Source organism: Balaenoptera physalus, assembly GCF_965194825.1.
Source record: "Balaenoptera physalus genome assembly, chromosome: 3".
Lineage (NCBI taxonomy): Eukaryota > Metazoa > Chordata > Mammalia > Artiodactyla > Balaenopteridae > Balaenoptera > Balaenoptera physalus.
The window spans coordinates 1570-17299 of NC_138890.1; the positions used below are offsets into that span (position 1 = coordinate 1570).

General features: G+C 41.1%; 1 long non-coding RNA gene across 1 annotated transcript; it reads right to left on the minus strand.

Moving 5' to 3' along the window:
• Positions 1-774: 774 nt before the first annotated feature.
• LOC309658095 lies at positions 775-8172 on the minus strand. Its single transcript, XR_014262033.1, has 2 exons — positions 2909-8172; positions 775-2836 (listed from the first exon to the last, which is right to left on the minus strand). It is a non-coding gene; the product is annotated as an uncharacterized lncRNA (long non-coding RNA).
• Between the last annotated feature and the right edge of the window lie 7558 nt (positions 8173-15730).

Sequence of the window (15730 nt, forward strand, 5' to 3'; positions counted from 1 at the left end):
CTAGCTGCTGGTGGGATTTAAAGTGGTAACAGCACTAACAAAAACTGAATGGAGCTACTTTAAAAGGTAAAAATTGTGTTGCCATATGATCTGGCAGGGCATCTTCTGGGCCTATAACCTAAGACCACCAGAATCGGAAAGACAGAGGCAGGCAAATGTGCACTGCAGCAATACTGAAATACCAAGACACAGAAGCAAAAAAAGGTCTATAAACAGATGAATGGACAAAGAAGAAGTGGTACATGTATAGAATGGAATATTAGCCACGAAAAAATAATAAAAGAATGGCATATGCAGCACCACAGATGAGCCTAGAGCTAATCACACAACATGAGGTAAGTCAGAATGCGAAAGACAAATGTCCTATGATATCACTTATGGTATCTGAAAATTCATATAAATGAACATATATCCATAGAGAAAGACAATCTCAGACTGAGAAGACAAACTTATGGTTAAGCCAAAGAAAAGGTGTGAGGAATGGATAAATTAGGATATTGAGGTTAACAAACATATACTAATACATATAAAATATATCATCCCCAGAGACCTATGGAATACCAAGAGTGGTCTACTCAACACTCTGTAATAACCTACATGGAAAAGGACACAAAGATAAAAATTTTTTCTGTTTTCTATCTTTATTCTTCTCTTGCTATACCCATTATGTATATGTCATAGCATTTTTAGTTGTTCCACAATTATTGATTATTTGGTTCTGTTGGTTTCTTTCCAGACCATTTTCTTTTCTTTTGAGACTTGAAGGTTTCTCTTGATAGGTATTCAAGCTCAGAGATATTTATCCTCGGCCAGCTCTTTGGCTGCTAAAATGAAATACCAGAGACTTCTTAGTTTATCAACAACATAATAGTTTACTCTCATAATGTCTGAGGTGCTTCCCCTAACTAAGGCCCTGATGCTGGTCCTAACTAGACGCTGATGCTGTCCCTAACGTAGGCCCTGATGCTGTCAATAACTAAGGTCCTGACACTATCCCTAGCTAATGTCCTGACGCTGGTCCTAACTAAGGCCATGACGCTGTCTCTAATTCCCTAAGTCTGTCTTTAAATAATGGCCTAACTTTTTCCCTAATTATGCTATGACACTGGCACTAACAAAGGCCCTGACACTGTCCCTAAGGCCCTGACATGTCCCTAAATAGACGCTGACACTGTCCCTAACGTAGGCCCTGATACTGTCAATAACTAATGTCCTGACGCTATCCCTAAGTCCCTGACACTGTCCCTAATTAAGGCCCTGACAATGTCCCTAACTAACCCCTGTACTGTCTCTTACTAGGGGTCTCAAGTTTTCTCTAACAGAGGCCCTGATGCTGTCCCTAACTAAGGTCCTGAATCTGCCCCTAACTAATGTCCTGACGATGGCCCTACCTAACACTCTGAGGCTGGCCCTATTAATGTCCTGACAGTGTCCCTAACTGAGGCCCTGACGCTCTTCCTAAGGACTTGATGCTATGTCTACCTAAGGCACTAACATTATCTGTAACTAATTACCTGACTCTTTCCCTAAGTAACACCCTAACTTTATCCCTAACACCCTGACACTAGTCCTAACTAAGGCCCTGACAATGTCCCTAAGTAACAGCCTGAACTGTGTCTAATTAAGTCCCTCAAGTTATCTCTAACTGAAGCCTTGACATTCTCCCTAACCAAGCCCCTGATGCCATCCCAAGCTAATGGCCTGAGCTATAACTTGTGAAGACCCAAACCCTGTCCCTAAGACCTTGACACTCTCCCTAACTTGGGCCCTGACGCTTTCCATCATAGACCAGGCTGTCACTAAATAACACCCTGATCCTGTCCATTACTAAAGCCCTGAATATGTCCCTAAGAAAGTGTCCCTAACTAACAGCCTGAACTGTCTCTTACTAAAGCCCTCAAGTTATTTATGAGGTCCTGACAACACTGTCCCTAACTAAGGCCCTGTTGCTGGCCCTAACTAACGTCCTGATGCTGAACCTAATTGGGGCCCTGATGCTCTTCCTAACTAAGGCCTTGATGCTGATTCTACCTGAGGCCCTAAAACTGCCTGTAACTAATGACCTCTTTCCCTAACTAACACCCTAATATTGTCCCTCATTAATGCCCTGACACTGGTCGACACAACAGCCCTGATGCTGACCCAGTCTAAGGCCTTGACGATGTCCCTCATAGGCTTAGATGCCCTCACTTTTGGCCTGACCCTGTCCCTAACCAAGGCCCTGACCCTCTTCCTAACTAAGGTTGTGATGATGCATCTACCTAAGGCACTAACACTGTCTATAATAATGCCCCAACTCTTTCCCTAACACCGTGATGCTGTCCCTAATAGCCTCATATACCTCTCAATAATGCCCTGATTCTGTCTATAACTAAGGCCCTGAATATGTCCCTAAGTAAGTCTCTGACGCTGTCCCTAAGGCCCTGATGCGCTCTCTACCTGAGGCACTGACACTGTCTGTAATAATTGCCCGACTCGTCCCCTAACAGCCTGATGCTGTCCCTAACTGAGGCTCTGAAGATGTCCCTAAGTAACAGCCTGAACTGTGTCCAATTAAGGCCCGCAAATTATCTCTAACTGAAGCCTTGACATTTTCCCTAACGAAGTCCCTGATGCTGTCCCAAGCTAATGGTCTGAACTAGAACTTACAAAGTCCCTAACCCTGTCCCTAGGACCCTGACACTCTCCCTAACTTAGGCCCTGATGCTGTCCCTCAGAGCCTAAGTGGTCACTAAATAATGCCCTGATCCTGTCCATTACTGAGGTCCTAAATATGTCCCTTAAAAAGACAGTGAGGTGTCCCTAACTATCTCTTACTAAGGCCCTCAAGTTTTCTCTGAGGTCCTAACACTGTCCCTGACTAAGGCCCTGATGCTCTTCCTAACTAAGGCCTTGATGCTGTCTCTACCTGAGGCCCTGACACTGTCTACAATAATGGCCTGCCTCTTTCCCTAACTAATGCCCTGACGATGTCCCTAATAGATACAGACATCCCACAATAACACCCTGACACTCGCCCTACCTACAGCTCTGATTCTGGCATTATTTAAGTCCATGAGAATACACCTAAGGAACAGCCTGAACTATTTCTAACTAAGTCCCTGACGGTGACCCTAATAGACAGATATCCGACACTATCGCCCTGATCCTGTCCATAACTAAGGCCCTGAATATGTCCCTAAGAAAGTCTCTTACTATGTCCCTAACTAACGGCCTGAACTCTCTCTTACTAAGGCCCTAAGTTATCTCCAACTGAGGCCCTGACGCTGTCCCTAACTATGGCCCTGAAGCTGTCCCTCATAGCATTTACTGTCACTAAATAACGCCCCAATCCTGACCATTACTAAGGCCCTGAATATGTCCCTAAGAAAGTCTCTGATGTGTCCCTAACTAACGGCCTGAACTGTCCTATATTAAGGCCTTCAAGTTTTCTCCGAGGTCCTGACACTACCCCTAACTAAGGCCTGGTGGCTGGCCCTAACTAACGTCCTGACGCTGTCCCTAACATCGGTGAAGCTCCGATGCTCTTCTTAACTAAGGCCTTGACGAAGTCTCTACCTGAGGCCCTGCCACTGTCTGTAACTAATGACCTGACTCTTTACCTAACTAACACCTTAATTATATCCCTCACTAATGCCCTGACAATGGTCTTAACTTCGGCCCTGATGCTGGCCCTAACTAATGACATGACACTGGCCCTTACTAAGGCCTCACCCTGGGGTTGTCCCAGGCTGATGGGCAGTTTTTTCTTGTCCGCATCTCTAGCCAGCTGCCTGTCATTGGCCACTCTAAGATTCTGTGATACAGTGGTCCCACGTGGGATGTGCCTGAGTAGGCTGACCTGCGGGAGGAGGGTCATGGCCACTCCGCCCTCCAGGGGACTGTGGCTCAGGGTAGGAATCACTCAGCCGGTGTCTGGACACGGTTCTGTGTCCTTGTTTGTTGTAAAACCCTTGGAGTTACCTTTAACATTTTTTAAATGGATCTCCCCCTCGGCATATTTATAATATAAATTATTTGCCACATTAAAATTCAGGAATGACATTATTAGAATGAGCAGGAAGACACAGGATGCCCCCCCCGCCAATGATCTATTACTTGGAGGATTTAAAATTCTAATGAAAACACTCATTCTCATCACCCACTTGGGCATCAGCACAAGGCCGGAATCAGCTGCATTCTTTATTTATCCCTCTGATTTTTATAGAACCTTTCCTTAGAGGAGAAATCTCTGGATTCTGAGGGAACTGTGAGTGGTAACCATCAGGTAAATCTGATTCTGACAAGCAAGAGGAAAAGAGACAGGGCAGGAGATGAGAATCGGTGATGGGGAGAAGCAAGGGCGTCCATGTTCAATCTCAGGCTGAGAGTCTGGGTTAATCTCCAACGAAGCTAAGGACCACCAGGAGCTGGCCCCACTGGCCTTGTCACCTGGTGTGGGGATTGGGGACAGCCAAACCACCATGCCCACTTTCACAGAAATAAAGAAGGTGGGAGGGCACCCCTGGGAGCCAGATTGAAAATGTTCATGTTGTGAAATAATAAGATGCCTTTTTCAGAAAAGTGAAGACTCTTCCTTTGGTTCTCAAAGACTTGCAAATACTCTGTGTCCTTCTGGAGGCATGCTGAAGCCTTCAGCCTTTGAGGCCAGTAATGGGAGGGAATATGGGCTCAAAACAATCTGGCACTCACTCCTTGAGGGTGCTGAGGATGACCAGTGTCCACCCCTTGGGTGCTGTGGGGCCTGAAATCTCCTGATCACCTAGGACGGGATGGGCCACACAGACACTCCACTGGACCACCGGGGGCTTGGCTGGTGGGCTACAGTCCTTTATCAGATACATGGTTTGCAAACATCTTGTGCCATTTTGGATGGTGGATTATCTTATTCCTTGCTCCTTTTATAAACAATGTTTTTTTCATTTTGAGGAAGTCCAATTCATCTATTTTATCTTTTGTTGCTTGTGCTTTTGGTAGCAGATCTAAGAAATCATAGTCAAATCCAAGGTCATGAAGATTTACTCTCATGTTTTCTTCTATGAGTTTTATAATTTTGGTTCTTACATCTAGGCCTTTGATCCATTTTGTGTTGATTTTGTTTATGGGACGGGGGGGCAGGTAAGGGTCCAACTTTATTCTTCTGCATGTGGGTATCCAGCTGTCCCAGCACCTGTGCTAATTGTTTGGGAGAAAATATTTGCAGATGATGTGACCAGCAAGGGCCTAATTTCTAAAATATACAAACAGCTCATACAACTCAAAAAAAAAAATCAAAAAGTGGGCAGAAGGTCTAAATAGACATGTCTCCAAAGAAGACATACAGATGGCCAATAGGCACATGAAAAGATGCTCCACGTCGCTAATTATTAGAACAATGCAAATCAAAACTACAGTGAGGTATCCCCTCATAGTGGTCAGAATAGCCATCAATAAACAGTCTACAAATAAACGCTGGAGGGTGTGTGGAGAAAAGGAAACCCTCCTACGCTGTTGGTCAGAATGTAGATTGGTGCAGCCACTATGAAAAACAGTATGGAGGTTCCTCAAAAAACTAAAACTAGAGTTGCCGGGGCTTCCCTGGTGGTGCAGTGGTTAAGAATCCGCCTGCCAATGCAAGGGACACGGGTTCGAGCCCTGCCCCAGGAAGATCCCACATGCCGTGGAGTAACTAAGCCCATGCGCGACAACTACTGAGCCTGCGTTCTAGAGCCCGCGAGCCACAACTACTGAGCCCGCATGCCACAACTACTGAAGCCCACGTGCCCAGAGCCCATGTGCCTAACAAGAGAAGCCACCGCAATGAGAAGCCCGCGCACCACAATGAAGAGTAGCCCCCACTCGCCATAACCAGAGAAAGCTCGCACACAGCAACGAAGACCCAACGCAGCCAAAAATAAAAATAAATAATAAAATAAATAAATTTATAAAAATATAAATAAAATAAAAATAGAATTGTCATATGAACCAGCCATCCCACTCCTGGGCATATATCCATACAAAACTATAATTCGAAAAGATACATGCACCACTATGTTCATAGCATCACTATTCACAATAGCCAAGACATGAAAGCAACCTGAATGTCCATCAACAGATGAATGGATAAAGAAAATGTGATAAATATATACAATGGGATACTACTCAACCATAAAACAGAGTGAAATAATGCCATTTGCATCTACATGGATGGACCTAGCAATTTTCATACTAAGTGAAGTCAGACAGAGAACGACAAATACCATATGCTATCACTTATATGTGAAATCTAAAACGAAACACAAATGAATCTACAAAACAGAAACCAACTCACAGATATAGGAAACAGACTTGTGGTTGCCAAGGGGAAGACGGGGGAGGGATGGATTGGGAGTTTGGGATTAGCAGATGCAAACTATTATACATAGGATGGATAAACAACAAGGTCTTACTGTACAGCAGAGGAAACTATATTCAATACCCTGTAGTAAACCATATGTATATATGTAACAAACAGTATGTGTGTGTGTATATATATATATATGAATCACTTTGTTATACAACAGAAATTAACACAACATTGTAAGTCAACTATACTTCAATGAAATAAATTTTTAAAAAATTATGTGGAGATTATACCATCGATTAGTTTGAAGGCACTTTTATAAAGTAGGCCTTGTTTTTCTTGTCCTTTCATCCTGGGACAAATGTATAACAGATAGAAACTAACCAAGATTACTCCAGTCTGAACTCATATCACACAGAACTTTAATTGTTGAACAAACCATTAATACCGATTACACCATGGGAGGTCCTGATCCAATATCAAGTTTGTAAACCTTGTATCAAGCCTGCAGAATCCACTAAATTTGGAAATTCAAACTGAAATGAAGCCAACTATCCCATGACTTCTCCAAAACTAGTTATACGACAATCAATTGGAAACCATACACAATCAGATGAATGTAGACAGAAACAACCATACCCTTCCTTTTTTTTCCTTTGAGATGAAGACGGTATTTAAGGTGATGTCTTGGGCCATTTCAGGGTGTTACTCAATTTCCTGGGTATCTCCCATGCACACAGGTGGTACACATGTTAGTTAACTTGTTTGTGCAACTATATGAAGGCAGTCAATACCACAAAAGTGTATATGTAATATGAATTAAATGGTAAATGTCATGTTTTGTATTTTTAATGACAATGAAAAAAAAGTGTAGTGCTGATATTTCTTACAACATAAATGTACATTAAAAGCATCCTTAGTGAAAAAAGCCATACAGAAAAGGCCACCCAGATCCCATACTCAACTTGTCTGCTTTAAATCCATCAAGGTGGTCCAAATGAGGGGAAAACTCAGTAATGGTTCCAGAAAAAGAAAACTGGATCAGGATGGAAAAATACATTTTCATACAGTTGGGACAACAGGCGGAAGTTGAAGTGGGCCTGTGTATTAAATTATAATGTAGACATCATGATTTCCTCATTTAGGGGTTATGTGCTGATTCCTAAGGACAGTGTCCCTGTTATGGGTAAAACACACTGAGCATTTTGTATGAAGTGGCAAATGTGAGTACTTTTGCCATTATTGAAACTTTTCTGTACATTTTAAATTACTGGAAAGTAAATTACTTTTCAAAACAACCATGTCAGTACCATGCCAGAAAATCAGAGAAGACAGCCATCAAATTTTGTTATAGAGGCCAAGACTTACCCAGACAAAGTTCAACCAAAGTTGTGATTGTTATTTCCTTTGTAGGAGTCCACATGGCATTAAGAGGTACAGTGGGAGGGACTTCCCTGGTGGGACAGTGGTTAAGAATCCGTCTGCCAGTGCAGGGAACACGGGTTCAACCCCTGGTCCGGGAAGATCCCACGTGCTGCAGAGAAACTAAGCCCACGCATCACAACTACTGAGCCCGTATGCCTAGAGCCCGTGCTCCCCAACAAGAGAAGCCACTGCAATGAGAAGCCCACATACTGCAGCAAAAAGTAGCTCCTGCTGCCGCAACTAGAGAAAGCCCGTGCACAGCAACGAAGACCCAACACAGCCAAAAATAAATTTAAAAAAAAAGGCACCGTGAGAGGAGTATATTAGTAGCTACCATGTCTTGGGTCCTGCGGATTATCTGGGATGCAATAGAAACAGTGAGATTTTAGCATTACAATTTTTCACATTACTTCAAAAAAATGTTAAAAAAATAAATTCAGAGAGGATTAACCAAGATGGCGGAGTAGAAGGACGTGCTCTCACTCCCTCTTGCGAGAGCACCAGAATCAAAACTGGCTGCTGGACAATCATTGACAGGAAGACCCTGGACTTCACCAAGGAGGATAGCCCACGTCCAAGGACAGAGGAGAAGCCACAGTGAGACGGTAGGAGGGGCCCAATCAGAGTAAAATCAAATCCCATAACTGCTGGGTGGGTGACTCACAGACTGGCGAACACTTATACCACAGAAGTCCACCCACTGGAGTGAAGGTTCTGAGCCCCACGTCAGGCTTCCCAACCTGGGGGTCCGGCTATGGGAGGAGGAATTCCTAGAGAATCAGACTTTGAAGCCTAGTGGGAATTGATTGCAGGACTTTGACAGGACTGGGGGAAACAGAGACCCCACTCTTGGAGGGCACACACAAAGTAATGTGTGCATCGGGACCCAGGGGAAGGAGCAGTGACCTGGGGGAGACTGAACCAGACCTACCTGCTGGTGTTGAGGGGTCTCCTGCAGAGGCGAGTGGTGGCTCTGTTTCACCGTGGGGATAAGGACACTGGCAGCCAAGGTTCTGGGAAGTTCTCCTTGGCGTGAGCCCTCCCAGAGTCTGCCATTAACCCCACCAAAGAGCACGGGTAGGCGCCAGTGTTGGGTTGCCTCAGGCAAAACAACCAACAGGGAGGGAACCCAGCCCCACCCATCAACAGTCAAGTGGATTAAGGTTTTACTGAGCTCTGACCGCCACAGCAACAGTCAGCTCTACCCACCACCAGAGCCTCCCATCAAGCCTCTTAGATAGCCTCAACCACCAGAGGGCAGACAACAGAAGCAAGAAAAACCACAATCCTGCAGCCTGTGGACCAAAAACCACAGTTACAGAAAGATAGAGAAGATGAAAAGGCAGAGGGCTATGTACCAGATGAGAGAACAAGATAAAACCCCAGAAAAACAACTAAATGAAGTGGAGATAGGCAACCTTCCAGAAAAAGAATTCAGAATAATGATAGTGAAGATGATCCAGGACCTCGGAATAAGAATGGAGGCAAAGATTGAGAAGATGCAAGAAATGATTAACAAAGACCTAGAAGAATTAAAGAACAAACAAACATAGATGACCAATACAATAACTGAAATGAAAACTACACTAGAAGGAATCAACAGCAGAATAACTGAGGCAGAAGAACGGATAAGTGACCTGGAAGACAGAATGGTGGAATTCACTGCTGCGGAACAGACTAAAGAAAAAAGAATGAAAAGAAATGAAGACAGCCTAAGAGATCTCTGGGACAACATTAAACGCAACAACATTCGCATTATAGGGGTCCCAGAAGGAGAAGAGAGAGAGAAAGGACCAGAGAAAATATTTGAAGAGATTACAGTCGAAAACTTCCCTAACATGGGAAAGGAAATAGCCACCCAAGTCCAGGAAGCGCAGAGAGTCCCATACAGGATAAACCCAAGGAGAAACACGCCGAGACACATAGTAATCAAAGTGGCAAAAATTAAAGACAAAGAAAAATTACTGAAAGCAGCAAGGGAAAAACGACAAATAACATACCAGGGAACTCCCATAAGGTTAACAGCTGATTTCTCAGCAGAAACTCTGCAAGCCAGAAGGGAGTGGCATGATATACTTAAAGTGATGAAAGGGAAGAACCTACAACCAAGATTACTCTACCCGGCAAGGATCTCATTTAGATTTGATGGAGAAATCAAAAGCTTTACAGACAAGCAAAAGCTAAGAGGATTCAGCACCACCAAACCAGCTCTACAATAAATGCTAAAGGAACTTCTCTAAGTGGGAAACACAAGAGAAGAAAAGGACCTACAAAAACAAACCCAAAACAATTAAGAAAATGGTCATAGGAACATACATATCGATAATTACCTTAAACGTGAATGGATTAAACGCCCCAACCAAAAGACATAGACTGGCTGAATGGATACAAAAACAAGACCCATATATATGCTGTCTACAAGAGACCCACTTTAGACCTAGGGACACATACAGACTGAAAGTGAGGGGATGGAAAAAGATATTCCATGCAAATGGAATCAAAAGAAAGCTGGAGTAGCTATACTCATATCAGATAAAATAGACTTTAAAATAAAGAATGTTACAAGAGACAAGGAAGGACACTACATAATGATCCAGGGATCAATCCAAGAAGACGATATAACAATTATAAATATATATGCACCCAACATAGGAGCACCTCAATACATAAGGCAACTGCTAACAGCTCTAAAAGAGGAAATCGACAGTAACACAATAATAGTGGGGGACTTTAACACTTCACTTACACCAATGGACAGATCATCCAAAATGAAAATAAATAAGGAAACAGAAGCTTTAAATGACACAATAGACCAGATAGATTTAATTGATATATATAGGACAGTCCATCCAAAAACAGCAGATTACACGTTCTTCTCAAGTGCGCATGGAACATTCTCCAGGATAGATCACATCTTGGGTCACAAATCAAGCCTCAGTAAATTTAAGAAAATTGAAATCATACCAAGCATCTTTTCTGACCACAACGCTATGAGATTAGAAATGAATTACAGGGAAAAAAATGTAAAAAAGACAAACACATGGAGGCTAAACAATACGTTACTAAATAACCAAGAGATCACTGAAGAAATCAAAGAGGAAATAAAAAAATACCTAGAGACAAATGACAATGAAAACACGACGACCCAAAACCTATGGGATGCAGCGAAAGCAGTTCTAAGAGGGAAGTTTATAGCTATACAAGCCTACCTAAAGAAACAAGAAAAATCTCAAGTAAACAATCTAACCTTACACCTAAAGAAACTAGAGAAAGAAGAACAAACAAAACCCAAAGTTAGCAGAAGGAAAGAAATCATAAAGATCAGAGCAGAAATAAATGAAATAGAAACAAAGAAAACAATAGCAAAGATCAATAAAACTAAAAGTTGGTTCTTTGAGAAGATAAACAAAATTGATAAGCCATTAGCCAGACTCATCAAGAAAAAGAGGGAGAGGACTCAAATCAATAAAATTAGAAATGAAAAAGGACAAGTTACAACAGACACCGCAGAAATACAAAGCATCCTAAGAGACTACTATAAGCAACTTTATGCCAATATAATGGACAACCTGGAAGAAATGGACAAATTCTTAGAAAGGGATAACCTTCCAAGACTGAATCAGGAAGAAATAGAAAATATGAACAGACCAATCACAAGGAATGAAATTGAAACTGTGATTAAAAATCTTCCAACAAACAAAAGTCCAGGACCAGATGGCTTCACAGGTGAATTCTATCAAACATTTAGAGAAGAGCTAACACCCATCCTTCTCAAACTCTTCCAAAACATTGCAGAGGAAGGAACACTCCCAAAATCATTCTATGAGGCCACCATCACCCTGATACCAAAACCAGACAAAGACACTACAAAAAAAGAAAATTACAGACCAATATCACTGATGAATATAGATGCAAAAATCCTCAACAAAATACTAGCAAACAGAATCCAACAACACATTAAAAGGATCATACACCACGATCAAGTGGGATTTATCCCAGGGATGCAAGGATTCTTCAATATACGCAAATCAATCAATGTGATACACCATATTAACAAATTGAAGAGTAAAAACCATATGATCATCTCAATAGATGCAGAAAAAGCTTTTGACAAAATTCAACACCCATTTCTGATAAAAACTCTCCAGAAAGTGGGCATAGAGGGAACCTAACTCAACATAATAAAGGCCATATATGACAAACCCACAGCAAACATCATTCTCAATGGTGAAAAACTGAAAGCATTTCCTCTAAGATCAGGAACGAGACAAGGATGTCCACTCTCACCACTATTATTCAACATAGTTCTGGAAGTCCTAGCCACGGCAATCAGAGAAGAAAAAGAAATAAAAGGAATACAAATTGGAAAAGAGGAAGTAAAACTGTCACTGTTTGCGGATGACATGATACTATACATAGAGAATCCTAAAACTGCCACCAGAAAACTGCTAGAGCTAATTAATGAATATGGTAAAGTTGCAGGATACAAAATTAATGCACAGAAATCTCTTGCATTCCTATACACTAATGATGAAAAATCTGAAAGAGAAATTATGGAAACACTCCCATTTACCATTGCAACAAAAAGAATAAAATACCTAGGAATAAACCTACCTAGGGAGACAAAAGACCTGTATGCAGAAAACTATAAGACACTGATGAAAGAAATTAAAGATGATACCAACAGATGGAGAGATATACCATGTTCTTGGATTGGAAGAATCAACATTGTGAAAATGAGTATACTACCCAAAGCAATCTACAGATTCAATGCAATCCCTATCAAATTACCAATGGCATTTTTTACGGAGCTAGAACAAATCATCTTAAAATTTGTATGGAGACACAAAAGACCCCGAATAGCCAAAGCAGTCTTGAGGCAAAAAAACGGAGCTGGAGGAATCAGACTCCCTGACTTCAGACTATACTACAAAGCTACAGTAATCAAGACAATATGGTACTGGCACAAAAACATAAACATAGATCAATGGAACAAGATAGAAAGCCCAGAGATTAACCCACGCACCTATGGTCAACTAATCTATGACAAAGGAGGCAAAGATATACAATGGAGAAAAGACAGTCTCTTCAATAAGTGGTGCTGGGAAAACCGGACAGCTACATGTAAAAGAATGAAATTAGAATACTCCCTAACACCATACACAAAAATAAACTCAAAATGGATTACAGACCTAAATATAAGACTGGACACTATAAAACTCTTAGAGGAAAACATAGGAAGAACACTCTTTGACATAAATCACAGCAAGATCTTTTTTGATCCACCTCCTAGAGTAATGGAAATAAAAACAAAAATAAACAAGTGGGACCTGATGAAACTTCAAAGCTTTTGCACAGCAAAGGAAACCATGAACAAGATGAAAAGACAACCCTCAGAATGGGAGAAAATATTTGCAAATGAATCAACGGACAAAGGATTAATCTCCAAAATATATAAACAGCTCATTCAGCTCAATATCAAAGAAACAAACACCCCAATCCAAAAATGGGCAGAAGACCTAAATAGACATTTCTCCAAAGAAGACATACAGACGGCCACGAAGCACATGAAAAGATGCTCAACATCACTAATTATTAGAGAAATGCAAATCAAAACTACAATGAGGTATCACCTCACTCCTGCTAGAATGGGCATCATCAGAAAATCTACAAACAACAAATGCTGGAGAGGGTGTGGAGAAAAGGGAACCCTCTTGCACTGTTGGTGGGAATGTAAATTGATACAGCCACTATGGAGAACAATATGGAGGTTCCTTAAAAAACTAAAAATAGAATTACCATATGACCCAGCAATTCCACTACTGGGCATATACCCAGAGAAAACCGTAATTCAAAAAGACACATGCACCCGAATGTTCATTGCAGCACTATTTACAATAGCCAGGTCATGGAAGCAACCTAAATGCCCATCAACAGACGAATGGATAAAGAACTTGTGGTACATATATACAATGGAATATTACTCAGCCATAAAAAGGAACGAAATTGAGTCATGTTGAGACGTGGATGGATCTAGAGACTGTCATACAGAGTGAAGTAAGTCAGAAAGAGAAAAACAAATATCATATATTAATGCATGTATGTGGAACCTAGAAAAATGGTACAGATGAGCCAGTTTGCAGGGCAGAAGTTGAGACACAGATGTAGAGAATGGACATATGGACACCAAGGGGGGAAAACTGCGGTGAGGTGGGGATGGTGGTGTGCTGAATTGGGCGATTGGGATTGACATGTATACACTGATGTGTATAAAATTGATGCCTAATAAGAACCTGCAGTATAAAAAAACAAACAAAACAACTAATACTAAACTTTCATTGGGTTATTTGTATGGAAATATGTTAATATAAATGTTTCAGACATTACATGAAATTTCTAAAAATCTTATATGTTCTGGTATAATGTTATAAGTAATAATCCTAGTTATTACTTTAAAATGTATATCTCAGAAATAACTAATTTTCTTGTCAACTGCATTATTATGAACTTTCATCAAATCTTTTACCGTGGTCATTTTTAAGTCTTTTGTCATTTACAGACAGTTCTGGGTGTACTCTGATGATTTTGCAAATATGTTCCTATAAAAGGGTTTCATCTTCAAGAAATTCATGGAAAAGACTCTGACAAGTACAGGTTTCTGGTAACTGACTGTACTGCTGAACTGAATGAATAAGCATTTTCAGAACTCTGATGAAAAACTGATGAACTCATAAAAGTGCTAACAAAAGATCAAGATGAAAAAAAACAATTAATTACATGGGACTGAGTGAACTGATGAGGATGAGTATAATTTTTGTGACTTTCTGTCTGAATTTTAAAAAAAAAATCCCACAAGGACTCAGAGGCAAAGAATATACAAATCAATTTTCACTGCAAAGTAAAGGAGCTGTTACAGTGGAGGATTACTGGACTGAATGTCAATATTATGACATAGTATGAATGTGTTTCATGTTTGGTAATTGCAATCATTGTTGCTTTTGTTGTGGTCATCCATGTACAATGCTTGGTGTCAGTCTATTTATCTCTTGTAAAAATAAAATACAGTGTGTGTGTGTGTGTGTGTGTGTGTGTGTGTGTGTGTGGAAAAATAAATAAATAAATAAATAAATAAATAAATTCAGTAAAGTTGCAAAATATGGAATCATTACGCACAAATCAGTTTTGTTTCTATACACTTAAAACGAACCATCAGAAAGAAAAATTAAGAAAACAACCTCACTTACAACTCCATCAAAAAGAACAAATTATTTAGGAATAAATTTAACCAAGGACATGAAAGACCTATACTCAGAAAACTTTAAAGTGTTGATAAAGAAATTGAAGACACAATAGAAAACAATATTCCATGCTCATGCATCAGAAAAATGACTATTATTAAAATGTTTATTCTACCCAAAGCCATCAACAAACAGTGCCAGGAAAACTAGACACCAGGCTCCAAAGAACAACACTGGTCACAAGCTACACTGCACATAAAACTAACTAAAAGCGCACAGTATTCCACATTAAACCCTTTCTCTCCTGAGTCCCCTGAAGATAAACCCCACCCACCCAGCAGTCAGCTGCACGGGAAGATTCTCTACACTTTCTCATTTTTTCCTCTCATGGCATCTCCTCACCAGTGGGTCCTGAGAAAAGCCAGCTCCAGTCAGTGTAGACACTGCCCCATGGTCCAGAAACCTAAGCCCTGACAGGAGACAAAGCTCCTGTCTGCTTGTCACAGAGCAAAGTCTGTGGGCCGGATGCACCTGTGCCCCCAGGGTCAGACAGGTGGGTTCGGCGCCCCCTGTGGGACGTCAGAAAAGTGCCGGGAGCGCCGCACTCACAAACCCAGAGGCCTCATCCAGAATGCCGTTCTGCTGTATATACTAAGTTTGGAAATCCAAACTGAAATGGAGCCAAGTATCTCTCTGTATCTTCTCAAAACATGGTTAAGGAACAATTAATTAGAAACCATATGTA